Genomic DNA, 23,761 nt, shown 5'->3' with positions numbered 1-23,761 from the left:
ATTTAGTTTTGCATATTACCACTTTGTTTGTCACATCATTTTTTAAAGATATTATATTCCATATTATTCCAAGTAACATTACTGTATAAAAAACAGATTTCACATGCAAAAGCTGTTACTCGACCGATATATACATAGCTTTTGTTTTTATATATCATTTATAAAAATAGTGAGAATTTATAGATAATATTGTAGAAATCCCTTTTGATTAACTATAGATAATATAAATGGTTTTTAATTATTATTACATATATTTTCTTAATAATTGATAATATTTTTAGGATAAGCTACAAAAACAAGAATGAGTACATAAACATCCTTCACAAGACATGTAAAGGTAAAAAGACACTAACATAAATCTATAGACAGTATTTAGTAACCAAGATTTTAACATTTTTATGCTCAGGGAATTATCACCTTCAAAATATCAAAAAACATAAAAATCCACAATGTCATTTTTTTACAGAGAGGATATTAGTTCAATCATTTCATGCAGATTTTACACAACTGAACTTATAAATAATAGTCATTTTTTCTAAAATAACAAAATTTACCAAAGTCAAACTAAACATAACTATTTTTGAAAAAAAAAAAAATTACTTTGATAAATCAGTTAGCTTTTATTGCGATATTTAATAAATATTCTCACAAAATTACGCAAAACAAAATAAACACTGATCTCAAGGTGAAGTGAAAAAAAGTCTCAGTCTTTCATCCTTAGGTCTTTGGTTCAAATCCTAATCAAGCATTTTTCATTAGCTCCAAAATTTCAATTTCATATTCCCGTGGCAAAAAAGGTTCTTCTAACTTACATGAAGAATTAATCATTAATTTTTTTTTCTGGACGAAAGGCGCTTCAAAACTAGATTATTAATTTCTTAAATAATTTATAGTATATTTTATGATGATATCCTTATTAATGTTGTAACATTTTGCTAATTTTTGGGATGTGTTAACATAAACTGTTGATAGTAACTTCTTTTAGTGAAATAATTTCTCTTATTAAAAGGCAAGCTCTACCACAAAGTCAGCTGAAATTCGAGGAGGCAAACAATTAAGATGTATTAAAGAAAAAAAAGAAAAAATACAGATTTAAAAGTAATTATAACATGAGATTATTGTTGAGATTATGTTTGAAATTTAATTATTGCTTTTTAGTTTTATTAATAAAAATAATATACTTTACAAACATACATTTTGGTTTATGAATTTGTAATTAAGCATTACAGTAGTAAAATAGCAAACTATTATCAACAATAATAAAAATTATAACATTAATGGCTTGTAATCTTTTTGTTTTTACAATAAATCAGGTGTAACAGATAAACTGTGATAGTGATAATTGTAAAATCTTTATACAAACAAGTATGACCAGCAGAGCATTTGAAAACACATTTAAAAAACATTTACAGACTTTTAAGTATGGTCATCAAAAAACTAATTATGCAGACCATATAAAAAATAATAAGCATAAATTCATTAACTTATAAGACATGGGAAAATATTAGAAATAAATATTAATAAACTTAAATGTTATTTCTTGAAAAAATCCACATAATGAAAAATAATAATAATATTATTATAAACAAATAATTAAATTCTGAAGATAATGAATGGTTTAAAGAAATGATAAAATTGATTTAATATAGATTATCTAATGATAATAATAGCAGTATGAAATTATTATTAATAATTTTTCATTATTTCATTTAAAATTACCATTCATTTATTGACGTAGAAGATGAAACATCTTTCTTTTCTATTTTAATATTTTAACATAAAAAGGTGTTTTGATAAATCTGATGAAGAAGTGATCACTAAGGCAGTGTTTACACAGACAAAAAAATTACAACTACTTTTATAATTTTTATTATTGTTGATAATATATTCTGGGTTTGATGTTGAAAACTCCCGTTGCTCTTCTATATTTATCTCTGGTTTAAGATGGGTAACATCAATTTTATTTTTTATAAAAATGGCCTTAACTTTTTTTACTTCACATGGAATATATATATTATAACTACCAGAATATTTGTGGGAAACAAATACAACAATGCTATAAGTACCTGTATCAAAGTTTATGATTTAATTTTTGCTGCTAATAAAACAATTGAAATAAATAAAACGAGCCAAAATTTGGTCCACGGATTAAATACTAAACTAAATTAAACAGCAAAACAAAGTCCAACTTATCATTCATTCCTGCTGTTTCTTTTAGCATCTGAAAAGGCAACTAGATTTGATAAAATCAATAAATATATATATATATATATACACAAATATTTTACAGAAATTAATCTTTCTAAGATTCATATTATTTCTTTGTATTGATAAATTACATTTAAATTCTATTAAATAAACCACCTAGTACAGAATATTGAGATACGACATATCTTACCTTAATTTTTCATGAAAGCACTTTTGCGGAATCCTGCATCCTCAGTCATGATTGAAATAATTCTGTTACTGCAAAATAAAAATTATGTGATTATAGTAAACTCTCCTTTCAGATAACAATAGTAAGTAAGTGATTTCACATCACTTACATACTTAAAAAATTTTAGTCTTTAATCACTATTAATCTGAATTTCACTTTACTGTAATTATGGCTTCAGCCAATATAAACAAGTGCTGTGAAACAGCAAAAAAGCAAACCCGTAGTGCATATAAAACGTTAACATATTCAGAGTTGACTTACGCAAAAATAATCCTTACCAATAATTAAAAATATAAAATAATTACACTTCAATATATAAATATACAATATGATAAAATAAAATCTACAATGTAGGCTGAATTTACCCTAAAAATATGTTAAAATTGTTGAATAATGTATTATATCTTTTTATAATATTATATGTAGATAAAACATTACACGTATTACACTTCCTTATATCTACCATATTAAATATAATGTATCTTGTATGGATAAACTAAATATCACATTTGGCTGATTCTATTTCAACTGACAAGATATTACAAAAAATGAATGGTGTCCTCAAGAGATAAGGGCTTTCAGAAGTTAAATTACCAAGTTGTTACATCATTTAAATAGTGAGTATCAAGATATTGGGTGAAGTGAATAAAATTCAGTAATAACTGAGAAATAATTACTGGTCTAGTATAATAATTAATGATTAAGTAAAAATGAATACTGACATTTGTGTTAATAACCTTTTACTATTACTGATCAGTAATAACTGAAAGGAATCAGTACTGACATGTAATGTACTAAAGTATGTATTTACTTATGAATAATTCACTCCCATGGACCTGTCTCAACACGTTTATCACTACGCTGCTCTGACATCACCCTAATCCCTAAAGTCATGCTCAGTCATCCCATTCTTTTAGTTGTACACCAACTAAAACACATTCATTTGTATATACTTTTTTATTCATTTCATATAGCAAAGAATGTCTAGTGATAGTGAAACACAATTTTATGTTTCATTAACAAAAAGCTGAATGCAATAGAGCAGCATTTGTTAATGCGCTTAAGAAGAATTCAATTGTTTTGTACAGATCATTAGCCTCTAAAATAGTTGCCCCAAAAGAAAAGGCTTGGAAAGATATAAAAAATAATTATGAGAAAAGTATTAGTGAAACCTTAGAAAAAATGAAGAGAGTCTTAAATAACGTAAAAACCGAAATGAAAAAATCGACAAAAAAGTTACTAGTAATAACAGTATAATTATTAAAGTGTGGGAGAAAGATTTTATTGACTTACTGGAAAAATATGATAACCCAACTATAAATGAAGTACTTGGCGCACTTAGTGTTAGGATTGTCAGTAAAGAAAAACGATGTGAATCAAGGATTGAACGTAAACAACGGTCACCATCAACAAGCGCATTGACTGAAAGTATGAGCCAACTTGCAGAAACCAGAAACACAATTTAGAAAAGACAAAAAATAGCTTCAAGACAGACAAATTGGTAGCTTTATCAACTACTGACTTGCAGACTTGTTCTTGTCGAATAATTGGAGTTGATAAGAACACAAAAGAAAGAAGCAGACTTAAAATTGCAAAAGTTACAAAATGGAGTTAAAAATCAGAAAGGACCTCAAGTCGAATATGAAGAGGGTAATTTTTCTTTATCAGATTATTTGGTGCTGCCTTAATTTAATACAAATTGATGTTTTCTGTTAATAATAAAATAAATAAAGAAAAACTTATATCCTACCTTACCTTTCCTTTAAAATAAAAAATTAAATAAAAAACATCTATTATACCAAAACGGGCTCATACACGTGAAGGCATCTGCTGAGAAGCATTTAATGAGGTACACAGAACTGCATTGCGTATACTTAAGTAACAAACACTTTTGCCTTCAGATTTACATAGTGCTTAATGTTTAACGCAGCATTAAATACATTAATAAGCGCTTGTGCAATTCTGTGTAAATCACTAGTGATGTGCATTAGCAAACACCCTGAAGTCCAGTGTTTACTGGCCTTTATAGCAACGTCTAGTTAAGAGACCAGTTGATTCAACTGCAGGTAATCCATAAGAGGATTAACAACAATTGGTCGACCGACTTAACCAGATTGTTATTCTCATCTCTACATCAGTTAAATATATTTTTTTTATTTATTTAACTTTTTTGTTTATTAGGTTTCGGCAAAACAAATTACAAAAAAAAAATTAACCAAAAAAATGAAAATAACAAATTAAAAATGAAATTAATTAAAGAAATTTTTATACATTTTTTGCAAAACAGTCATCATTTCATTTCGCTTTGCTTGACCTCTTTGCCAGAGTTCTGTAATTTCTATATCTACTTCCTGAACTTGAATTTCATCATCCTCTTCATACACATGTTCTGCATGGTCGTCCTCATCTGGATTATATTCATCATGAAGGATTTTCTCTACATTGTGCAACATGGTGCGAGCAACAACAATCTTAGGAACATTTTCCAATTTCACCCTTATTAGATTGCCTAATATGGGGAATCATCTTTTTATTTGACTGAACACTCTCTCTCCATGGTTACTCTTTCTTCAGCATGTAGTTTGTTAAAAATCCTTTGTTCTCTGGTCTCTATTGGACTAAATGGTGTCAGCAGCCAAGGGGCTATACCATAGTCACCATCTGCCAAATAGTGCCATTTAACGCTGATATTTTTTTATAAATATTGCTTTGCTCCAAATGTGGCTGTCATGGGTGCTGCCAGGTCATTCAGCTTCAATGCTTGTTATTTTTTCCTCGACATTGCATGTGACCTGAATGTTTAGGCTTGTGTAACCCTTCCTGTTGATATAGGAATCACCAAAAGCTTTTGGTTTTTGCAATTTCGACATTGAGTGCAGTCAACTCTTCCAATTACACTTGGCATTTTGAACTTATTACACCATTTTTCTTTAGCATCATTAACTTCATCTGCGATCTGAAAAAAATGAATCCAATTTTTAGCTTTAGAAGTAATTTTCCCCAGAACATGATTAAATATTTTATTAACTGTAGTTCTGTGCATACCGAAATCTTCAGCCACACCATTTTGAAACCCCGGATCAGATAAGTATCTCAGAAAAATAGAGGAATGTAAAGGGCTTATGGCACCACCTCTTGTTTCATTAGATTCTTGTAAAAACAAAGTACTTAAATATTCCATTGATCCTTTGTCAAAGGAACAAGTTCCTTGTATCTATCATTACTTATAAATTTATGTTCTTTATACTTTTTAGATTTCCATATTTTCTTGAAAACAGCCGTCTCTCCTTCAGTAGAAGCTTTCAGTGTGGGTCTTAGTATACTGAGAAAGTCTTCAGTAATCACTTATAACTTTAAGTAACTGGAACCTTTTAATCACATAGTTTTCCATATGTCCTGAAAGCAATTAGTAATTGCATGTAGTTTCAGTAAGTACTGATTAAGTACAAGAAATACTAATGGGAGTTAATAAGTTACATATTTACTACTCCTTATTCACTTATACTTCAGTATTTACTGAAAAAAGGTCAGTATAAGTAATTTTTATTCACTTCACTCACTGATAGCTCTCCAATTTTACCTAACCCTTACAGGTTCTACGATTTAACATTTCTTATCTGCATCAATCACCAAACATTATCCAGACATCTGTCAATGGGTCTACCTGATTACTTTGGTGTCCCACATCTATTTAAGAATTAAGGCATAAACTTGATTATTTTTCTTTTAACTGTCAAAGCCAGATAGATCTATTTTATCAATACTTTTTCCAAAAATCACTGGGTTATTCAAAACCCATTATTCTGTACCAAAAATCTCAATAAGGGTCATATAATTTACTGTCTCCATAAATCTTGTCAAATTCCCTCATTTATTCTATTTAATGAAATAAATTAAAGATGTTCTAGAGATCAACCTAATTTATCATACCCAAGCATGACAGAAATGATGCCTCCTTACAACATTCTTTCATCATTAGTACAACTGATCTCTGTCTGGTTATATGGCTGAACTGAATTGAAAACTCGTCCCATCATCAAAGTTAAAGTGGAGAGGTTAGGAGAACTCACTCAATAATTCCTTATATTAATGTTGATATTTTGAACCGAGTCATCTTCATCATGGATCATTTGCCAGAGCCAAATTTTCTTGACCAGGCTGGCAAATTAAAACTACACCAAAATTTCTATTGATTCGGTGGATTTTGAAAAAGATATACCAGTGATTAGAATTTAAATATCAACTTATATAGGCTACACAAAACAGTACATTGGAGATGAATTAAACAATAAAATTAATTTTACTTTCTAAAACAAAACAAAATTGTGTTGCTTTGGCATTTAAAGATTTTAACATATAAGAAATATCCTTACAACATTTTTATTTAATCAGTAAACACATTTACTGATAATTAACATTTTAATATAATTAATAACGTGGTCATAAAATTAACACATTAAAAACAATAGATAACAGATAGGTAATCTATTAATTTTTTACATCTCAATTCAAGACGTTTTTGTTTCATTATCTTAAATGGAAGTCTTAAAATTATGTTAATTTTTCCAAGTTTTAATTTTATCTCGAATAACAATAAGTTAGTTAAATATAATTCAGTATAAACTAATTCATTTTTAAAACTTAAACAACTCTCCACTTCAAAAAAGGTACTAAATCTAAGCTTTCATATTTAAATTTCAAGAACTGCTAAATCATGAGTTATATGATAGAGTTCTAAATGTAACTTTAACTTCACCTTAAAATACCTTTCACGTAACTACTATAAACTTGAAAGAGTAGAAATTTTAATTTGATGTGAACTTTTTTTTAATAAATACTTCTAAACAGCAGAATTTGGCTCAAAAACAAACAAAAAATTAATATTTTCTTTTCGTCTTTTATGATTTAACTGTAATATCAAATCTATTTTTAGTATTTTACACCTACCGCCGTAAGAATAAGGTTAGGAATTTAGGTTAAAACGATAAAAATTTGTTCACTAATACCAACCGCGCATGCGTAGTGACTAAACAATTATTTAATTAAAAGGTTAAATATTAACGGTAAACAAGCAGAACCACCAAAAGTTTGAATATTTTAATATGTAATTTGAAGAGTAAAATATCGATTCTCGTAATTAAGTAATGAATGTATGTTACAGATTGAAGCAGTTTTAAATAACTCTTCTAAAACCAAGAAAGGTTTAGGGGCTTGGCAATTTTTTCAAAGTTCTTCAAATATCAAATTGCATTAAAAAAAATGTCTAAATGGTTTTTATATTTAACGAAATATGCATTTAAACATTCTTATCTTTAATCTTCTTTTTATTTTAACAAGAATAGAAAATATATCACTAACAAACAGTAAATGCATTTCTTAAACTTCTATTTATTTTTTATTAAAAATGAACTTTGTAAACAATCACAGCAAACAAATAAATAATCATAATGCGACGTCTTACAACGTCCTCTATAAAAGTTGACCTTCAACTGATGAACCTAAACCAACGAGCGCATGGTGTTAGACAAACTAAACTTAAGCTATCAGTCACTACCCTGACAGCTGAATGGTAAGTCATTATAACCTGTAGTTATATGTACACATAAACAAGCACACCGTATTATTCATATTAAAGTATATTTTTCAGTTCTAAATTTAAACGCTACTCATTAATGAAACTATTGTTTATAGCTTTTCAAGCATAAAAACGAAATTGTTCAATTTAGTTAATAGTTTACAGTAATTTCGAATTTAATTTATGTATAATGCATTTGTAACACTTTTTCAACATTTGTAACAGAGAGTAAGTACTATCTATAAAAGATAGGTCACTATATATTTTTTTAATTCCCGAAGTTTTAAAGTTCCTGACACAAAAATACAATAATTTTTTATATACGTGCGAGTGTACGGCCCGAGTGGCTTTGTTCTCCAGAAAAAGTTAAATGTAGATCTTTGAATTTGGTGTGGTTACGTATTGATTAGAGATTATTTATTAACTTTTTTTAATTGCATGTGGGATTGGTACCTTAGGGTTGGATGAAAAGTTGTTTTAAGTAAAATATAAAAAATATGAATGATTAAATTTTTTTCAAAACAAAATTCAGAAAAGCATCCCCACGATTCAAAATTGATTAAAAAAATGTTTTTAACTTTTATTTAAACAAAGCATTATTATAAAATAGGATAATCAATTTTGGTCGATAATATACGCTGTGTGCATGTTGGTTCCTTATTCTAAGAATTGTTGGTGATCTGACCAGACAAAACTCAATCATAAAACCAGAACAACTATTTTCGAGAGTAACCAGGACTTATGCCAGGCTTCAAGTGCAAAGTGAAATGATTTTCCATTGCTATTTCACTAAACTAAATAAATATACGCGTTTCGTATTAGCATGTCAAGCCTCACTCTTAATGGTACTTGCACTGTTACAATTGTGAGAAAGACTAGACAGATATTGTAAACCAAAGAAATTAACTATTTCTTCTTTATGTGAGTAACCTGTATACATCTGGAGGGAAAATACCGTATAACTCCAGTATTAAAAAATATGTTTTTATTAAAAAAATTTTACAAGTATTTTTTTTTTATTACGTTTTTATTAAATTAACAAAAGACGAAAATAAATAAGTTAAGGAATATTTCTTTTCAACTTCTCCGCTGAGTGAAGGATTAATTTTATGCACCTACTTAATAAATAAATCTAAGTCACAAACTTTTTTAATATTATATTTTACGCAGTATTAAATGATATAGTCCACACATTAAATGTTACGCAATAAGTTTTCCTGAGTCGGACTTTCATATGAAGAGTCCTGGATTTTTAAACACTCTAGCTAAACTTTAGTATAAATAACGGCAGTTAAAAAGAAAAAAATGGGATCTCTGTCCCAGTAGGTGATAAAAAATATATTCTTCAGTCAAATTTAAACGAATGTGAAGAACATTTGCCCCTTTTATTAAATTAATTGAATCTTTGTTGTATAGATATCTCTGATAGCTTTAAAAATTTAAAGCTCTAATTTAATCTAGAATAGATTAAATTACTCGTAATTTAATCTATTCTTCAATTTTTCTTTATATTATTATGGATTAATAGTATGCGCGATAAGTTGCGTACGCATATCGACCCTTATATTGCCATTGATGATTGGTGAATAGTATTCGTAGAAGAAAAAGTATGCCAATCAACAACAATTTCCTTTATCTGACAGGTTTTGTTGAACTGATTACTATTCGTGCGTTTATTTTCACCGTATGCAAAAAAAAACCTCACAAAATTATAAACAAATCTACTTAGTACCGTTTTAGACAAAAAAAAAAAAATTTCCAAGATCTACAGATCCAACCCGTCATTTGTTTAATTGGATTGAATTTTATTATTATTGTGTTAAAACTTATTTAGTCTAAAAAGACTATTAACATTTTTTTTAACCAGGTACGAATTTGAAGGCATAAATGTAAAATAAAATAAACAATTTGTGTATCTTCAACTATTTTCTATAAACATTTTGTTTGAAATTACCTTTGTCTGAATGTTATTTCTTAATAATTTTATTTATTTTCAATTAGTGAATTAGACATCAACTAATAAGTTTTCTCGTTCAAGAAATTTAATTAAACTGAATTCTGAAATAGGGAAGAATACTTGTATATTTATTTACTTTAGCAAAGTAATATCTGATTATGGTCACATGAAAAATTTGTCAAGCATGACTTTGGATCAAACAAAATTCCACAGATTAAAACCAGGAACAATGGCGTAATCACAGTGACAAACAATGGCATCTCAGCCGTAATGTTTGAGTCATTCTCAACTGATGAGCACGGCTCTAACATTACAGCTGTTCTGGCTTGTAGATCCAAGGACTAGTACTGCACAGTACATTTTAATTGGATATGAATACCTGATCAGTTGTAACATGGGTTAGCTTTGGTTTTCTGAGATCAGTTCAAACTCTGTGTTGATCGCCTAAGTCTAGAAAAGATTGATTCAAAAATTATGATTAACCTTATAATCTTTATAAATATTAAATATATCTGTATCTTTATTAAATTATTGCAGTGTAAATTTAACTTGAAAAAAAAAACAAAACAAATCAAGTACATTGTATTTATATTTGTGTGAAAAGTAATTTATAGTAATCATTGTTTAAACCATTCTGGTGATGATGTAATGGGTATAACTTGCCTCCGGCAAATTATTCACTTTATGGAAAGTGAAGAGAGTTGATATTCAATACATAAATGTTTTATTGTAAGCTGGTTATACAACAATGAACATATGGGTTAGCTAATTTAAATATTTTATGCAGCAGTAGGCCAGTCTTAAAATTGATAAATCTATTAAACCTTTATAGCAAGATGCATTTTACTTCTCTATGAAAATCATATTTTATTTTATTAAAAAATAATTCTTCACGTACTGTTTTTTATTTGTTGCTTATATTAAGTGCTTTCACAGAGATCTTTACGTTAAAAGTTTTTTGTTAACGTATTTTAAACATTAAAATTATAATGTTACATTTTAACTGTTTCAGTTACTGAAGTAAAGAAATAGATGAAGTGCATTGGTTTTTCTGTGTTTTTTTTTTTAAATATATATTTTTAATCACTTTTGCTAAAAAAAAAACCTTCTGATAACATAAAATTTACAAATCTAATACAATATATTTTGTTTCAGTTACCTAGTTAATAAACATTTTTATTTATATTTCTTATGATTTTTCATTTAAAACAAGGGATACCTCTGCTTTTAAAATTTTTTCTTTGTAAAATAAGGTTCTCTGTAGATCTCTGAGAAACCATTCAAAGGTCTCTATGGCAGTTACTATTAATTGAGATAAAAAATAAAACGTATTAAGTAAAAAAAAAAATTAATTTATAATAGAATAATTAATATAAACAACTTTGTGATTATCAGAATGGATTTAGAAAAAGGAAGGTCCTGTTCAGAACAAATCTTCAATATAAAGTCCCTAATCAGGCACCAAAATATATTGGCAAAACATACTGTAGTATCATTTATTGATTTTAAGAAAGCATATGATTCTGTAGACAAAGAAACCCTAATAAATATATTGAAAAAATTTGAAATATACACAAAACTGAAAAACTTAAATAATCACAGATACATTTTGAAAGTTAAAATTTTTGGGTGTAATATTGGAACCTTTTGAAATCAAAACTGGACTCAGACAGGAGAATGACCTTTCACCAGTACTCTTTAATCGTATCTCAGAAAAAACAGTTAGAATGTGGAATATAGAACTAGAAAATCAGAATACAAACCAATAATCTTAGAAGGAAAAATGGAGTTAAAAATCAGTTATTTAGCTTTCATAGATAATCTTGTAAACCTCTTAGAAGATCTGGATATGGCAAGAGCAAAAATCAAAATTTTAGATACAGTAGCTAACAAAACAGGATTAGAAATATCAGTTGAAAAGACAAGAATAATGATAAACATTAAAAAACACAAAAATGTATACAAACTGGAACAGGAAAAATAGAAATAGTCAAAAATTCAGATATCTAGGCGAAATTAAACAGAAAAGTAAATTAGAAAAATTGGCAGCACAAGATAGAGTTTCAAAAGTAGAAAATCTTTTCTGTTTTAAGGATGAACTGCTTTATATCATGAAAACAAGACATATTCAGGACTGTTGTTCAGAGTGAGGCTCAACCATGTTATTTATCATACTATTCAACAAATTCCCTGAGAAAGCACTAATAAAATGTTTTGTTTACCGCAAGAGATGAAGGACATGAATAATAATAATAAAATATGTAAGAAAGTATTAAAAATGTACTATATCAGTCCTATTCTGTGAAGGAGTTTGTTGACCAAAGCTGTGATTCCTTTAAAATTAAGTCCTTGACCAATGGTATTACGTTATTCTTTCCTATAATAATTACTGTATTTAAAATTAAGTTTTATGTAATTTTTTTGTTAAATAATGACTGTTTTGTTTTTTATTCTGATTAATATACTGCATCTATCCTTTTTCTCTGTCTTTTTTATGTATATTAATGTAATATATATTTTTTGTTTTGGTTACATTTATTTTTGTTTTTAGTTTATTTTATACTAAAGTAAATCATTGATTTATACATTTTGTTTACATGAGTAAATCAGTGTTGTATTAAAAAAATAATTGCTTTATATACATATTTCAGTTTGAAATTAAATTAATAGTTTTATATAAATTTTATAAACCATTATGGACAAAAACATTACAAAAGCGAGTCATAGTTTTTTCAAGTTTAATCAGATTTCGTTATGCTGATCAATGGATTTATGTCTAGTGCAATGTAGGTAACTAAATTCAATATCTATAATGGAAGAAACTATGCACACTGTGCCCCCATAGTTTTACTACTATTCCATATTTATTTGACTTATTTTTTACTTGTACAAAGATCATTTCTCTGTTAAGTTAATGTCAGTTATAATATGTGAATTTCTTGAAACTAAATAAATCTTTCTATAGAAAAACTAAAAAACCCACAAAATATAAATTTATAAGAACTTATAGATAAATAATAAAAAAAGACTGATAAAAATAATACTGTTTACAATAAATTATCCTTGCTAGTTATATTCCTGAAACAGATATTTCTTAATGCAATTTATGTGGTACTGGGTTTGTACTCTATGAATTTTATTAATTAAATGTATTATTTCCTACACTGAATACCAAATGTACATAATTTACTATTTCTCAGAGAAAGAGGTACTTTATAAGAACTACATCTTTCAGTATTTCTTATGCCTTTGATGGATGTAAAATTCTGAGAAAAGTGGCATCAATCAAAGTTGCTTTCTATAAGATCAATATGAACAATATAAAGCCAGGTGTAAGGTGTTCCTTGTAGAACAGAGTAATATCATTTTGGAGGTCCTACTATACTTGTATGAAATTTGGCTTATTAAAAAAGATGATGGAGGAAACCATTTCCTCCTATCTACCTTCCACAAGTAAGCCTGGCATGGAGTAATTGTTATTTTTGGGAATGATATTCCATTTTTTGAGAGGTTTGTGTGTCTTTTTAACCTCAGCTGTAACCATTAGATTATCGATACCCAATGTGTAGATTCAACATTAAGTGAAATATTTCTTTAAGCAATATTTTACTAATTCTATTTAATAATAATGTAGTCATTCATAAACAATATTAAAAGTTCATCCTTTACTCCAAAAAAATAGTTCTGATGAAGACAATTTATAATCATCATCATTTAATTATTAAAGGCAGTTCAAGAAATGGAAAAGATTTATGAACAGTGATTACTCATTTATGCTGTATTTGTCAACTGTTATCAATAAAAATATAATAAAGTAAATAACCTTACTTAGTAATTCAAGTACTGATATAATTCTAGTAGCAACTCATTATCATTTTACCTTAAAATACACGCACATACACATGCATGCTTGCAAGCACATATATTATGTGAATATGTGTTCAAGTGTGACTAATTCACTTTTAAGTTGTCTTTGGTTTTAAAAAACTTATATCAGACAGATAGTTAAATTTACTAGAGTTCATTGATTTAATGTTCGGTGTAAAAATGGAACTATTTTTAACACTGCAATACTGTTATTGTTGGCAATAACACAAGAATTAATGTTCTATTGCCAATATTTGTTCTTTGTAGACAGCTCATGAAAAAATTCTTTTAATACAAATTAATGTGAGTAATTTATTTTAAAATCTTATTCACATACAAAATTCTCTAAACAAAATAAGTTTACAAACAATTCTAGTAATGTTTGCTGCAGTTAAATAAAATAGTACTTTTATTTTCAAGTAATTATTTTACTTAATTTTCTTTTTATAAGAAATGTAATATTGTTTTCTTTAATTAGTTTTATAACTTATTATTCTTTGTGCATGAAAAAACAGGATTTGCAGTGATATTAATTACTATTCTAGTTATTTTTTCTTTTTATTAGTCAACATTTTAACAATATTAATATTTTGTTGATGAGTTTTTCACCTATAATTTTTACCTTTTTACTTCTTAATTGCTGTTTATATTTAGTACTGATGAAGGATTTTTCTTGTGACAATATTTGTTGTTTTTATACTTTTATAAAATGTAGTAAATATTTATTAACAATAAATATTGTATAACTTTTATATTACATATTTAATAACAGTAAATATATGCTCTTACGTAAGACATCAAGGTCATAGAAAAGAGCTAGTAACGTTATTCTTGAAACTTCCTAAGATTTACAAAGGGATTAAGATTTAATCATTGCAATGATAAATTTTTTAATTATTATTTACTTTTGCCTCTTCCTTATTTTCTTATGATGTACTAACTTACTTAATTGATGAAAATTAATTTTATAAAACTAATTAATTTGTTGTAAGTACCGGTAGTTACAAACATTTTTTAAAATTATTCTTTCTCTTCCCAGTATAAAAGATTCTAAAGTAAATTGTAATAATGTACACTACTTTGTTCAGATTCTTTTATATTACAAAATAGCCTGCATATAATTTATATTCTAGTAAAAGTTTGGTCATCGATGCTAAAAACAGCTGTTACAAAAAACTCAGGGAAGTAGTGAGTAGAATAGTTACGTATCAAGTTATAAAATTGGAAAACCATTTTTTCTTCCTCAGGAATATGTACTACCAGATAATTGGTAACTATGGACTTATCAAAAAATATTGTTTTTATAATAAAATAAGTGTGCCTTCATGAATATCATTGTTTTTTTTTTTTTTTGTAATTTTAATGACATTATCTGCTGTGGTCATTAATAATAAATTCTAAAATCGTGTAAAAATCACATCTAGCATTGTTTAAATTCAGTGATCATCATGAATTGGTTTAAATTTTCATGGTATGTTCAAATGTTATTATTTTTCCATTCATTTCTTAAAATTCTACTTTGAGATTTCAGATATTACAGAATCATCAGGTGGTTAGAAATCCAGTTTACTATCTTATCCAGGATTTACCATTTTTTGTTATTATTATTGTTATAAATTATCAAACTGATTTTTGTATTTGCATGTTTTCTACAAGTAGATATTTACTTTTCATCATCAGCACTTTATGTATTAAGCCTCTGGGCTGTTATAATAACATTCATAATATCATGATATAATAAGTTTTAGTATAGAGCATCTATGGGATGTGGTGATATTAACAATCTTTAATAAATCATTTACAGTAATAATCTGAACTGCAGGCTTTTTTCAACTTGGACCTTCCCCTACTGTCTATGAATGACAATTCTGTGCAGCAGTTATCATATTTAGGTGCTCTTGATTATCTTAATTTTCCCTTCAACTGCGCTAGTAGTACTACAGACTGATTTTAAATAGTGCAACTTTGCACATTGAATTCGTTTCTTATCTTTCTTCTTCATCTTTAAAATTTCATTTCCATATGTCAAGGATGACATTACCATTGCATTATAAAATTTCATTATAGTACCATTTCTTACTGTGCTTATTATTAACCTTATTAGATACATCATTATTCCGAAGATAGCTTGCATTATATTTCGGTAGGTACACAAAACTTTACATTTTACATATACTGCTTAGGATGATTTTTAAGTGCACTTTTGTTTTATAGATTTTCTCAGACTAGTTTTCATATATCTTATTAAGTTTAAATATTGAATGCTATAAATTGTCTTCTGAATTATATACTTTATAACTTAATACTTTATAACTTTATACTTTATAACTTATACAAAAAAAATTATAATAAATAATAAAACTTAAAAGTTTAATATAATTTTAAAATTATGTTATACTTCATACACTTTTATATTATCTGCTTGTCACCAAATAAAAGTTTAATATCAGTCGAAAAAAGTCAGTTTTGCCAATAAATAAAATAATTTTTTTTATTTTTACACGTTAAATACACATCAGAGAAAGTGGTCCCAAATACACATCCCAGGGTGGTGCCAAAACAGCGAAGTTCTCTACCGAAGCTTCCTTGAGATGGGCGATCAAGAGATGGCAGACGAGCTTCTCCATAGCCTAGTTGCTGCAAGACAACAGAAATGGTGGGAAGGCTGAACTTTCAGACCTCAAGTCGTCATGCATGCACTCTGCTAAGAAAATTAGGAAGCAAAGCTCCCATTCAAAGACAAAAATCAAATGTCTCCCCACACCGTAGCGTTCCACATAGTGGTAATGTCCAGAGCACCAAGAGACAGGGTGCACACAATTGAGATAAAATGCGAACTAAGAAACTTGAGGAAACAGGCAGGAGTGGCTGAGTACGCTCACCATTTTACAATTGAAGAAATTGAGTCGGTGCTCAAAGATGTCGCCCTAGGAAAAGCACCAGGATTTGATGACATCAATCTGGTATTTTTATTAAACTGCGGAAGATATGCAAAACTTTGGCTTGCCAGATTCTTCATTGACATAATGCAGACTGGTACCGAACCCAGAGAGTTCAAGCAATCGAAGGTAGTAGCCATTTTAAAACCAGGGAAACCAGCAAACTTACCTAAGAGCTACATGCCTATAGCAATACCTAGGCTACAGGCCTATGTGTTATAGCCTATAGTATATACAATAATTAATTACTGAAGATGCAATCTTTAAGTTTTTACAAGTCCACAATATACTTCTTGTTGAATATAATGAACAAATAGTTACACTATGATACCATATTAAACTAATTTTTTTAATGTGATTAAAAAAATACAGCCTAAAATAGCATTCAACTGGTTTAGGTTATTTGAGAACTGTCAACATAACTGTTTTCTGTTTTAACAGTGTGGCTTTGTTTCCAACATCACTGAGCAGAACAGTTAACTATTTATTGTGGCTGTGGTAATTAACTCAGTATATCAGAAAAAATATCAAAGGTCTGGAATAATTTGAGATTATATAATCTCAAATCTCAGTAATTATAAATAATTATTGTATGTTTTTAAAATATTTCCTTGGGGAAAAAATAATAATGATGTATGAGTACCAACAATTAGTTAACATATAATTTGTAGGATACACGTCATGCAAGCCTTCTTCATAAGATATAGTTCTGGCCTTCTACTGGTGGCTATCATCAGTAGAGGTAAGCAAATGATTAGCCTTTTATAATTGTATGGTCAGTAAATTATACATGAGTGCAATTTTTATTTTTATTTTTTCTCTGATCAACATTATAAAAAAATATTAATATTATTTTTGTTTATGTTTCTTTTGTCTGTATAAAATAATCTGATGTAGACAACACATGACTTGTATTAAATTAAAAAAAAATGATAAGTACATAAAATTTTATTTCATTAAAAACTTCCGATATTTTTTCAAATTATTTTTTTGTTATTAAGTTATTATTCACGGTAAATTTTATTTTACAATGAGAGGTTAATAATTATTAATAAATCAATATATGTAAATTAAAAAAAAGGAGATGAAGTGTGATTCAAACAGATGTGCTTTCCCCTAAGATCCAAATATTTCATTAATTAAAATGTTATTTGGCTATAACTCTGGAACCAATAAAAGTAAGTACCACTTATGATATATCATTGAAAAGCTCTCAATGAGGGCATATTACTGCAGTTAAAAAAGTCCAAAATCCAAATTGCTTTTGGATTTTGGGCTTTTTTGGACACTTTTCGTTAAGTTGATTGCAATCAAAAGGGAAGGTGCACAACTAGATGTTACAGCAGTCCTAAATCCAACATTTCAACATCCTACGGCTAATCCTTTTTGAGTTATGTAAGATACATATGTACAGACGTTATGCCAAAACTAGTCAGAATGGATTCAGGGATGGTCAAAATGGGTATTTTTGTTGAAATTTGGAAACCAAAATTTTTTGTGATCACAATTCTTCCTGTACTTTGTACAAAGTAAAAATTATGCATAATATTTAATGTTTAAGATTATTCAAAAAAATAAATCTGTAAAGTTACCTTAATTATAAAAAAAATTAATTTATTAAATAAAGAATTTTATAAAAAAATATGATATTGCTATAGTTCACACATTTAAAAAAATCCTTTTTCTTACACTATTTCACAACAGTTGTTCAGAATATGGCCACCACTCATGGGACACTGACATCAATTGAACAGTAATGATCAATGTACACCAGTAGGGTAGAAAATTAAATTGTAAATATTTTACTGATTTTTAACAAAGGTCCTGCAGAATTATTCAACAATTTTAATAATATCTACAGTAATGCTATCCTCTCATGAAACTGATAACTTAATGGTGCAACATCAATACTGGTTAAAAACCAATTACAGATATGATGTAAATAGAGTTTTTATTATGATTTAAAATACGAGTATTAAAAGGGAACAATTCAGTTGAAGATATGTATGATTTTAATTAAATTTACAATAACTGTATGAAATTAAATTATTTTTTTGTAATTTTTGTCTGAGTTTATTCTTATCATACTATTTTAATTAATTATACTTATGTTTAAAAGATTTTTATTGAGAAAATATATTGCAATGAACTTCGAAAGATACTGAAATTTTCAATAACCAGTTAATCTAAAACACTCCATGATATGTAAGTTATCTTTATTTGACTGACCTTTTATTGGACCAGTTGTAGATAACTACAACATTATTAGAAATTAATAACTTATAAGCTTAAAGTAGTATATTTTTACAAGGTGGATAAAAACTTGTTATAATAAACAGTTGGGAACTGAATATGAGAGTGCAATAACGAAACACATGCTCTATCAAAGAAGATGATAAAACTAAATAATCATAATAAATAAATTACAAAATATATATCTTTTTATAAACTATTCCTGGCTCAAATCAATTACTAAACATGCACACACACACACACACACACACACACACAAACAATAAGTGTATCAATTGTTATATATACGAGATAAATTTTTATCTACTTATAGATAACAATTTTGATACTCTTATAAAACAGACATAATTACTTTAACTTATGACTTTAACATTACAAAATGACGATCAATTGTTATGTATTTAATTTTATTATTTGAATTTTACATTTTTTATATATTTTTATTATAAATTCCTCCTGAAGATAGCAGAATAGCCAAAAGTGCTTGTGGAAGTCAAATGGAATTTTGGTATGCTGTTCTGAAAATTGTGTATAATAGTTATTTTACCAACAGTATTATATTTGAAAAATAACAAAGTGCCCTATTGTATACTAAGGTGGGTTCCTAACCATTTTAAGGCAGGGACCTGTTAATTATGTAAAAAAGGTATTTTTTTATCCCTACTCGCCTGCGCTGGATCTGCATTTAAGCATGACTCAGCCCAGGTGAGTGTCCTTCTAACTAAAATGAGCCTTCCTACCACCGACATAATATCTAGTACGGCAGGTCGGTTTGCCAGTTGGATCTTTTACTTAATTTATTTCTGTTCCCCATTTGCCTGCCTCTAATCGCCAGAGGGGTTAGCCAGGCCTGACTATGTTGTTCCTGGGCCCCCTCCAGGGACCGGGACTCGGTCTGTCCATTCTGATTTAAAACCCCATTTTGCCTGCCCCAAATGGCCAGCGGAGGGTGAGCCGGATCTGACTATGTTGTTCCTGGGCCCTCCCCAGCTACCGGGACTCGGTCTTTTTTTTCTTCAAGACCCCATGTCGCTAGCCCACTCTTTTTCTTTTTCTGTTAGAATGCCCCTTGCCAGTTTTTCAATCGCCTTCCATTCCTCTGAGCCTCGGAACACGAACGATACAATAGTATCAGGGGTGACATCCCTCAGGCGTGTCCTCTCTCTGGTTTTCTACCATCTTGGACATTTTAAGAAAGTATGCTGAGCGGAGTTCAAAAGCCCACAATAACACACAGTTGGGTAACTGTTTTTTTCGTAATTTACTTAAATAGTCACCAAACCCTCCGTGACCAGAGAGGAGCTGGGAAGAATAATATTCCACATCCCCATGGCTCCAGTTTGGGTATCAAGTGGCACATCCAGGCGCCTGTCTGCGCAGTCCCATATTTCTTGTCATTCTCGTATTAAAAGTTTGGCAGTCCCTTCTTTGTCCATTCCTTCATAAATATGCTTTCGTTAGAGGGCCAGTAGCTGGTTTGGTGGGACCCCCGCTAGGACTCCCACCGCTGCGGTGGAGACCATCCGATATGCTGTAGTGATTTTCAGGTTGGATCTTCTTTGGAGTGCGTTTAACTTCCTCACATGTTTCTACTGAAAGCGGCAAACTAAGCGGAGACTGCATAAAGAACCACCCGAGGTCGCCGTAGACAACAAAACCCTCAGTTTCGCTGCCCGTTACCCCATGTGCTACCCATCAGCCGTCCCAGGGATTTCATTACTTTCTCTGCCTTATCCGAATTTTGCTGAGGGTGCTATTGGTATAATCCCGACTTCTGAAACCACACACTTAAGTATTTTACAAGTGGCATCATTTCTACTTGGTGACCGTCTACCAAAATGTTGATCCGTTGAATTCTGTGCCGTCCTACTACTGCGAGCACCTGGGTCTTTTTCGGCTCAAGGTACAGTCATCGTGACCTTAACCATATACTAAACGATTTATAGCTCTATTAGCCGACCTCTCCACATCATCTTCTGATCGTCCTGACTAACATCGCCAGATCGTCAGCATAGGCTATTAATTTAACTTCTTCAGCGAATTCCATCGAAGGTAAGGTTCCAAAGGAGAGGGCTAAGAACAGATCCTTGCAACATGCTCCCCTTCATCTAGAACCTGACTTCACCCTCCTCTGTCATCACGATTAGTTCTCTGTCAGAGAGGAAATCTCTTATAGTCGCTCTCAGATATGAACTGATGTTTCTGTTGTGCAATTCTTTCATCACCACCTCCCAAGCGATGCTATTAAAAGCATTGCAGACATCCAGGAGGACCATCAAGGGAATCTTTCTGGTCCTCCTGGGGCACGCCCTGCCTCTTCTCTATCCAGTTCATCACTATATGAAGGGCATCCACAGTAGATCTGCCCTTTATGAACCCATATTGGACTGGCGAAAGACCCCCTGTCTCATTTAATTCAGTCCAGATTCTCTCAGCCAATAACCTCTCGTATAGTTTGCCCAAAGTAGACAGAAGACAGATCACCCGATAAGTCAGTTTTGATTTAGGAATGAGCAGTAGTCTGCCCTCTTTTGCGTTCTGGTGAAAAATGTTATTTAAATTCCACTAATTTGAAAACAAGTCATTTATAATTTGTTGTTTACTTTAATAATTTTGAAGTAAAACCCTCTTTTTATATGATTTAAATAAATAAACATCATTAATCACATTATAAATTATTGAATAGAAATTTTGTAATTTGCTGTCTGAAATAAGATATTTTTGTTAATAATAATGAAGAAATCATTACAGAATTGATCCTATTAATTACAGACACACAAACAACAACATTTAGTTTAGTTTTGCGATGTAATTAATTTCATGAATATGTAAATGGTTGTTGAGATTACATAACATTAAACAATAAATTATACAACAATAATATGCTATGAAAATGAGTAATCCTAGATGATAACTAATAGTAATAATAATTAGTGATACTCAACTAATCATACTACTATTATATCCACTTAATTGCAGTATATTGTTTCCTGCATATATTATTGTCATTAGAAATGACATTATGACCTTGTTTGGTTTCTAATAACTTGTAAGATAAGATTACCAGGTTTAAATATACTAAAATATAGTTTTAAAATATAAATTACCTTTATTTGTTCATGAATAATTAATAATTGATTGCAATGTATTTATATAATTTTTGGCTTATACTTTCATTAATATTAAAATTATATAAAAAATGTCATCCCTAAAAACATTTGTTAAATATTGCAATATTATAACTATGTAATTCCTAAATAATAATTTGCTGAAAATATAAAACATTTATTATAATTTTGTGTACAATATCCTTAGGGTATCATTTACAATACCCTAAAAATATAAGAATTTTTAGAATGCAAAACAGTTAGTCAGATCAGTGTCTGGAATCAATATATATAAATCACATTTACTAATACTAAGTATTTGTGTTTATAAAAGTGCTACTAAATTTATAAAAAGAACTTCAGCTTTTTAAATAATGCAACAGAATTCTTTGGTGTTGTACATCATAATGCTTCAGTCTATAAGAAAAGATTTATTATGTTTCCACTAACATGTTTAATTAATTATGTAATCATCTGAAACCTTCTACCTAAAATCTATTTCAAATTAAATAAAAATATTTCCTATTAAAAAAACAATATAATTTTGTTTATGAGTTTTTAAGTAATATTAATTTAATAAACATGAATTTTCTGCATTTTAATTTATATTTCTAAAAATATTTTTTTACTTAATGCTTTCAAAATACCTTCAGAAGTACACTATGTATCGGTTGATTTTGTTGGAATTATAACCTTCTCTTTATCAGATAGGAATTACATCACTTTTCTTATAAATTTTCCCTTATTAGATTATAAATTATATTATTCTTTATAATTCAAGCAATTGAAATAGGATAAAATAAAAGCAATAATATGAAAAAAAATAGCTTGTAAAACAGATAATAAAGATTAAAAAACCTGTCATTACATATAAAGCAGATACATACAAAATAAAGATTAGGAAAGGATTGCAAAAATATTTTAACTGATATAACAGGCAAAAATTTTAAAATAAATTTGTATGAACCCATTACAAGCTTAAAATACAATGAACAAAAGTGTAACCATACGATTTATTTATTTATTTTTTAATAAACACATCCCTTTTCAAAAGAAGACACATAAATTTTACAAATTAATATCTCACACACATCCAAACAGTTAAATATATAATCTTCTATATAAATAAAAATGTAAATGTTCATTTGTTCAAAATCTTAAATCTCCAAAAGTTCTTCACTGATTGCTCTGAAAGTTTGACACAACATTACATTTGAATACACGTGTTTTTATGTACTTACTATTGATATACCTAAGATGTCACACCTGTGACAGGTAAAAACATTTTTTTTTTTAAAAACAGTGCTGTCTGTTGGACACAAAAATAGCAATATACGCTATACTAAATATAATATAATTCCATTTCATTGTTTGTGATATGTGTTCGCCGCTATAGATTAAAAAACTACTGGACCGATTTATGCGCGGGGAAAAAGGAAAAAGGGGGAAGTGGAATGGGAAAGGAGGAAAGGGACATAAGGGGAAAATAAAGTGGGAATGAGGAAAGGGAAAGAGAGAAATGGGAGAACATGAGAGGGAGTATGGTAAAAATTATATGGAGTAAAAGGGAAAGGTTAAATTTTATGAAGTTCCATAATGTTCATTTTGATAAAGTCTCATCAAACT

The 23,761-nt window shown here is 28.6% G+C and overlaps 1 protein-coding gene and 1 long non-coding RNA gene across 4 annotated transcripts in view; one reads left to right on the top strand and one right to left on the bottom strand.

Annotated features, from left to right (window-relative positions):
- Positions 1-7,421, bottom strand: part of LOC142328603 (uncharacterized) — a 142,239-nt gene extending 134,818 nt beyond the window's left edge. For both annotated transcript variants that reach the window (XR_012757314.1, XR_012757315.1), the window contains exons 1-2: positions 7,194-7,421; positions 2,399-2,466 (exon numbers count right to left, since the gene is read on the bottom strand). This is a non-coding gene — a long non-coding RNA (uncharacterized LOC142328603). The remainder of the gene's footprint in view (positions 1-2,398; positions 2,467-7,193) is intronic.
- A 481-nt stretch (positions 7,422-7,902) lies between these two features.
- The window catches only part of LOC142328601 (juvenile hormone epoxide hydrolase 1-like), a 47,756-nt gene continuing 31,897 nt past the window's right edge, over positions 7,903-23,761 (top strand). Inside the window, exon 1 of one of the 2 annotated variants that reach the window (XM_075372401.1) lies at positions 7,903-8,006. The gene's annotated coding sequence lies outside the window, so the exon portion shown is untranslated. Of the gene's footprint in view, positions 8,007-14,003; positions 14,140-23,761 lie in introns of those variants that run through there. The other variant, XM_075372402.1, reaches the window with a different exon arrangement.

This window comes from Lycorma delicatula, chromosome 8 (genome assembly GCF_047948215.1).
Source record: "Lycorma delicatula isolate Av1 chromosome 8, ASM4794821v1, whole genome shotgun sequence".
Lineage (NCBI taxonomy): Eukaryota > Metazoa > Arthropoda > Insecta > Hemiptera > Fulgoridae > Lycorma > Lycorma delicatula.
This window is presented reverse-complemented; position numbering and strand designations above follow the sequence as displayed.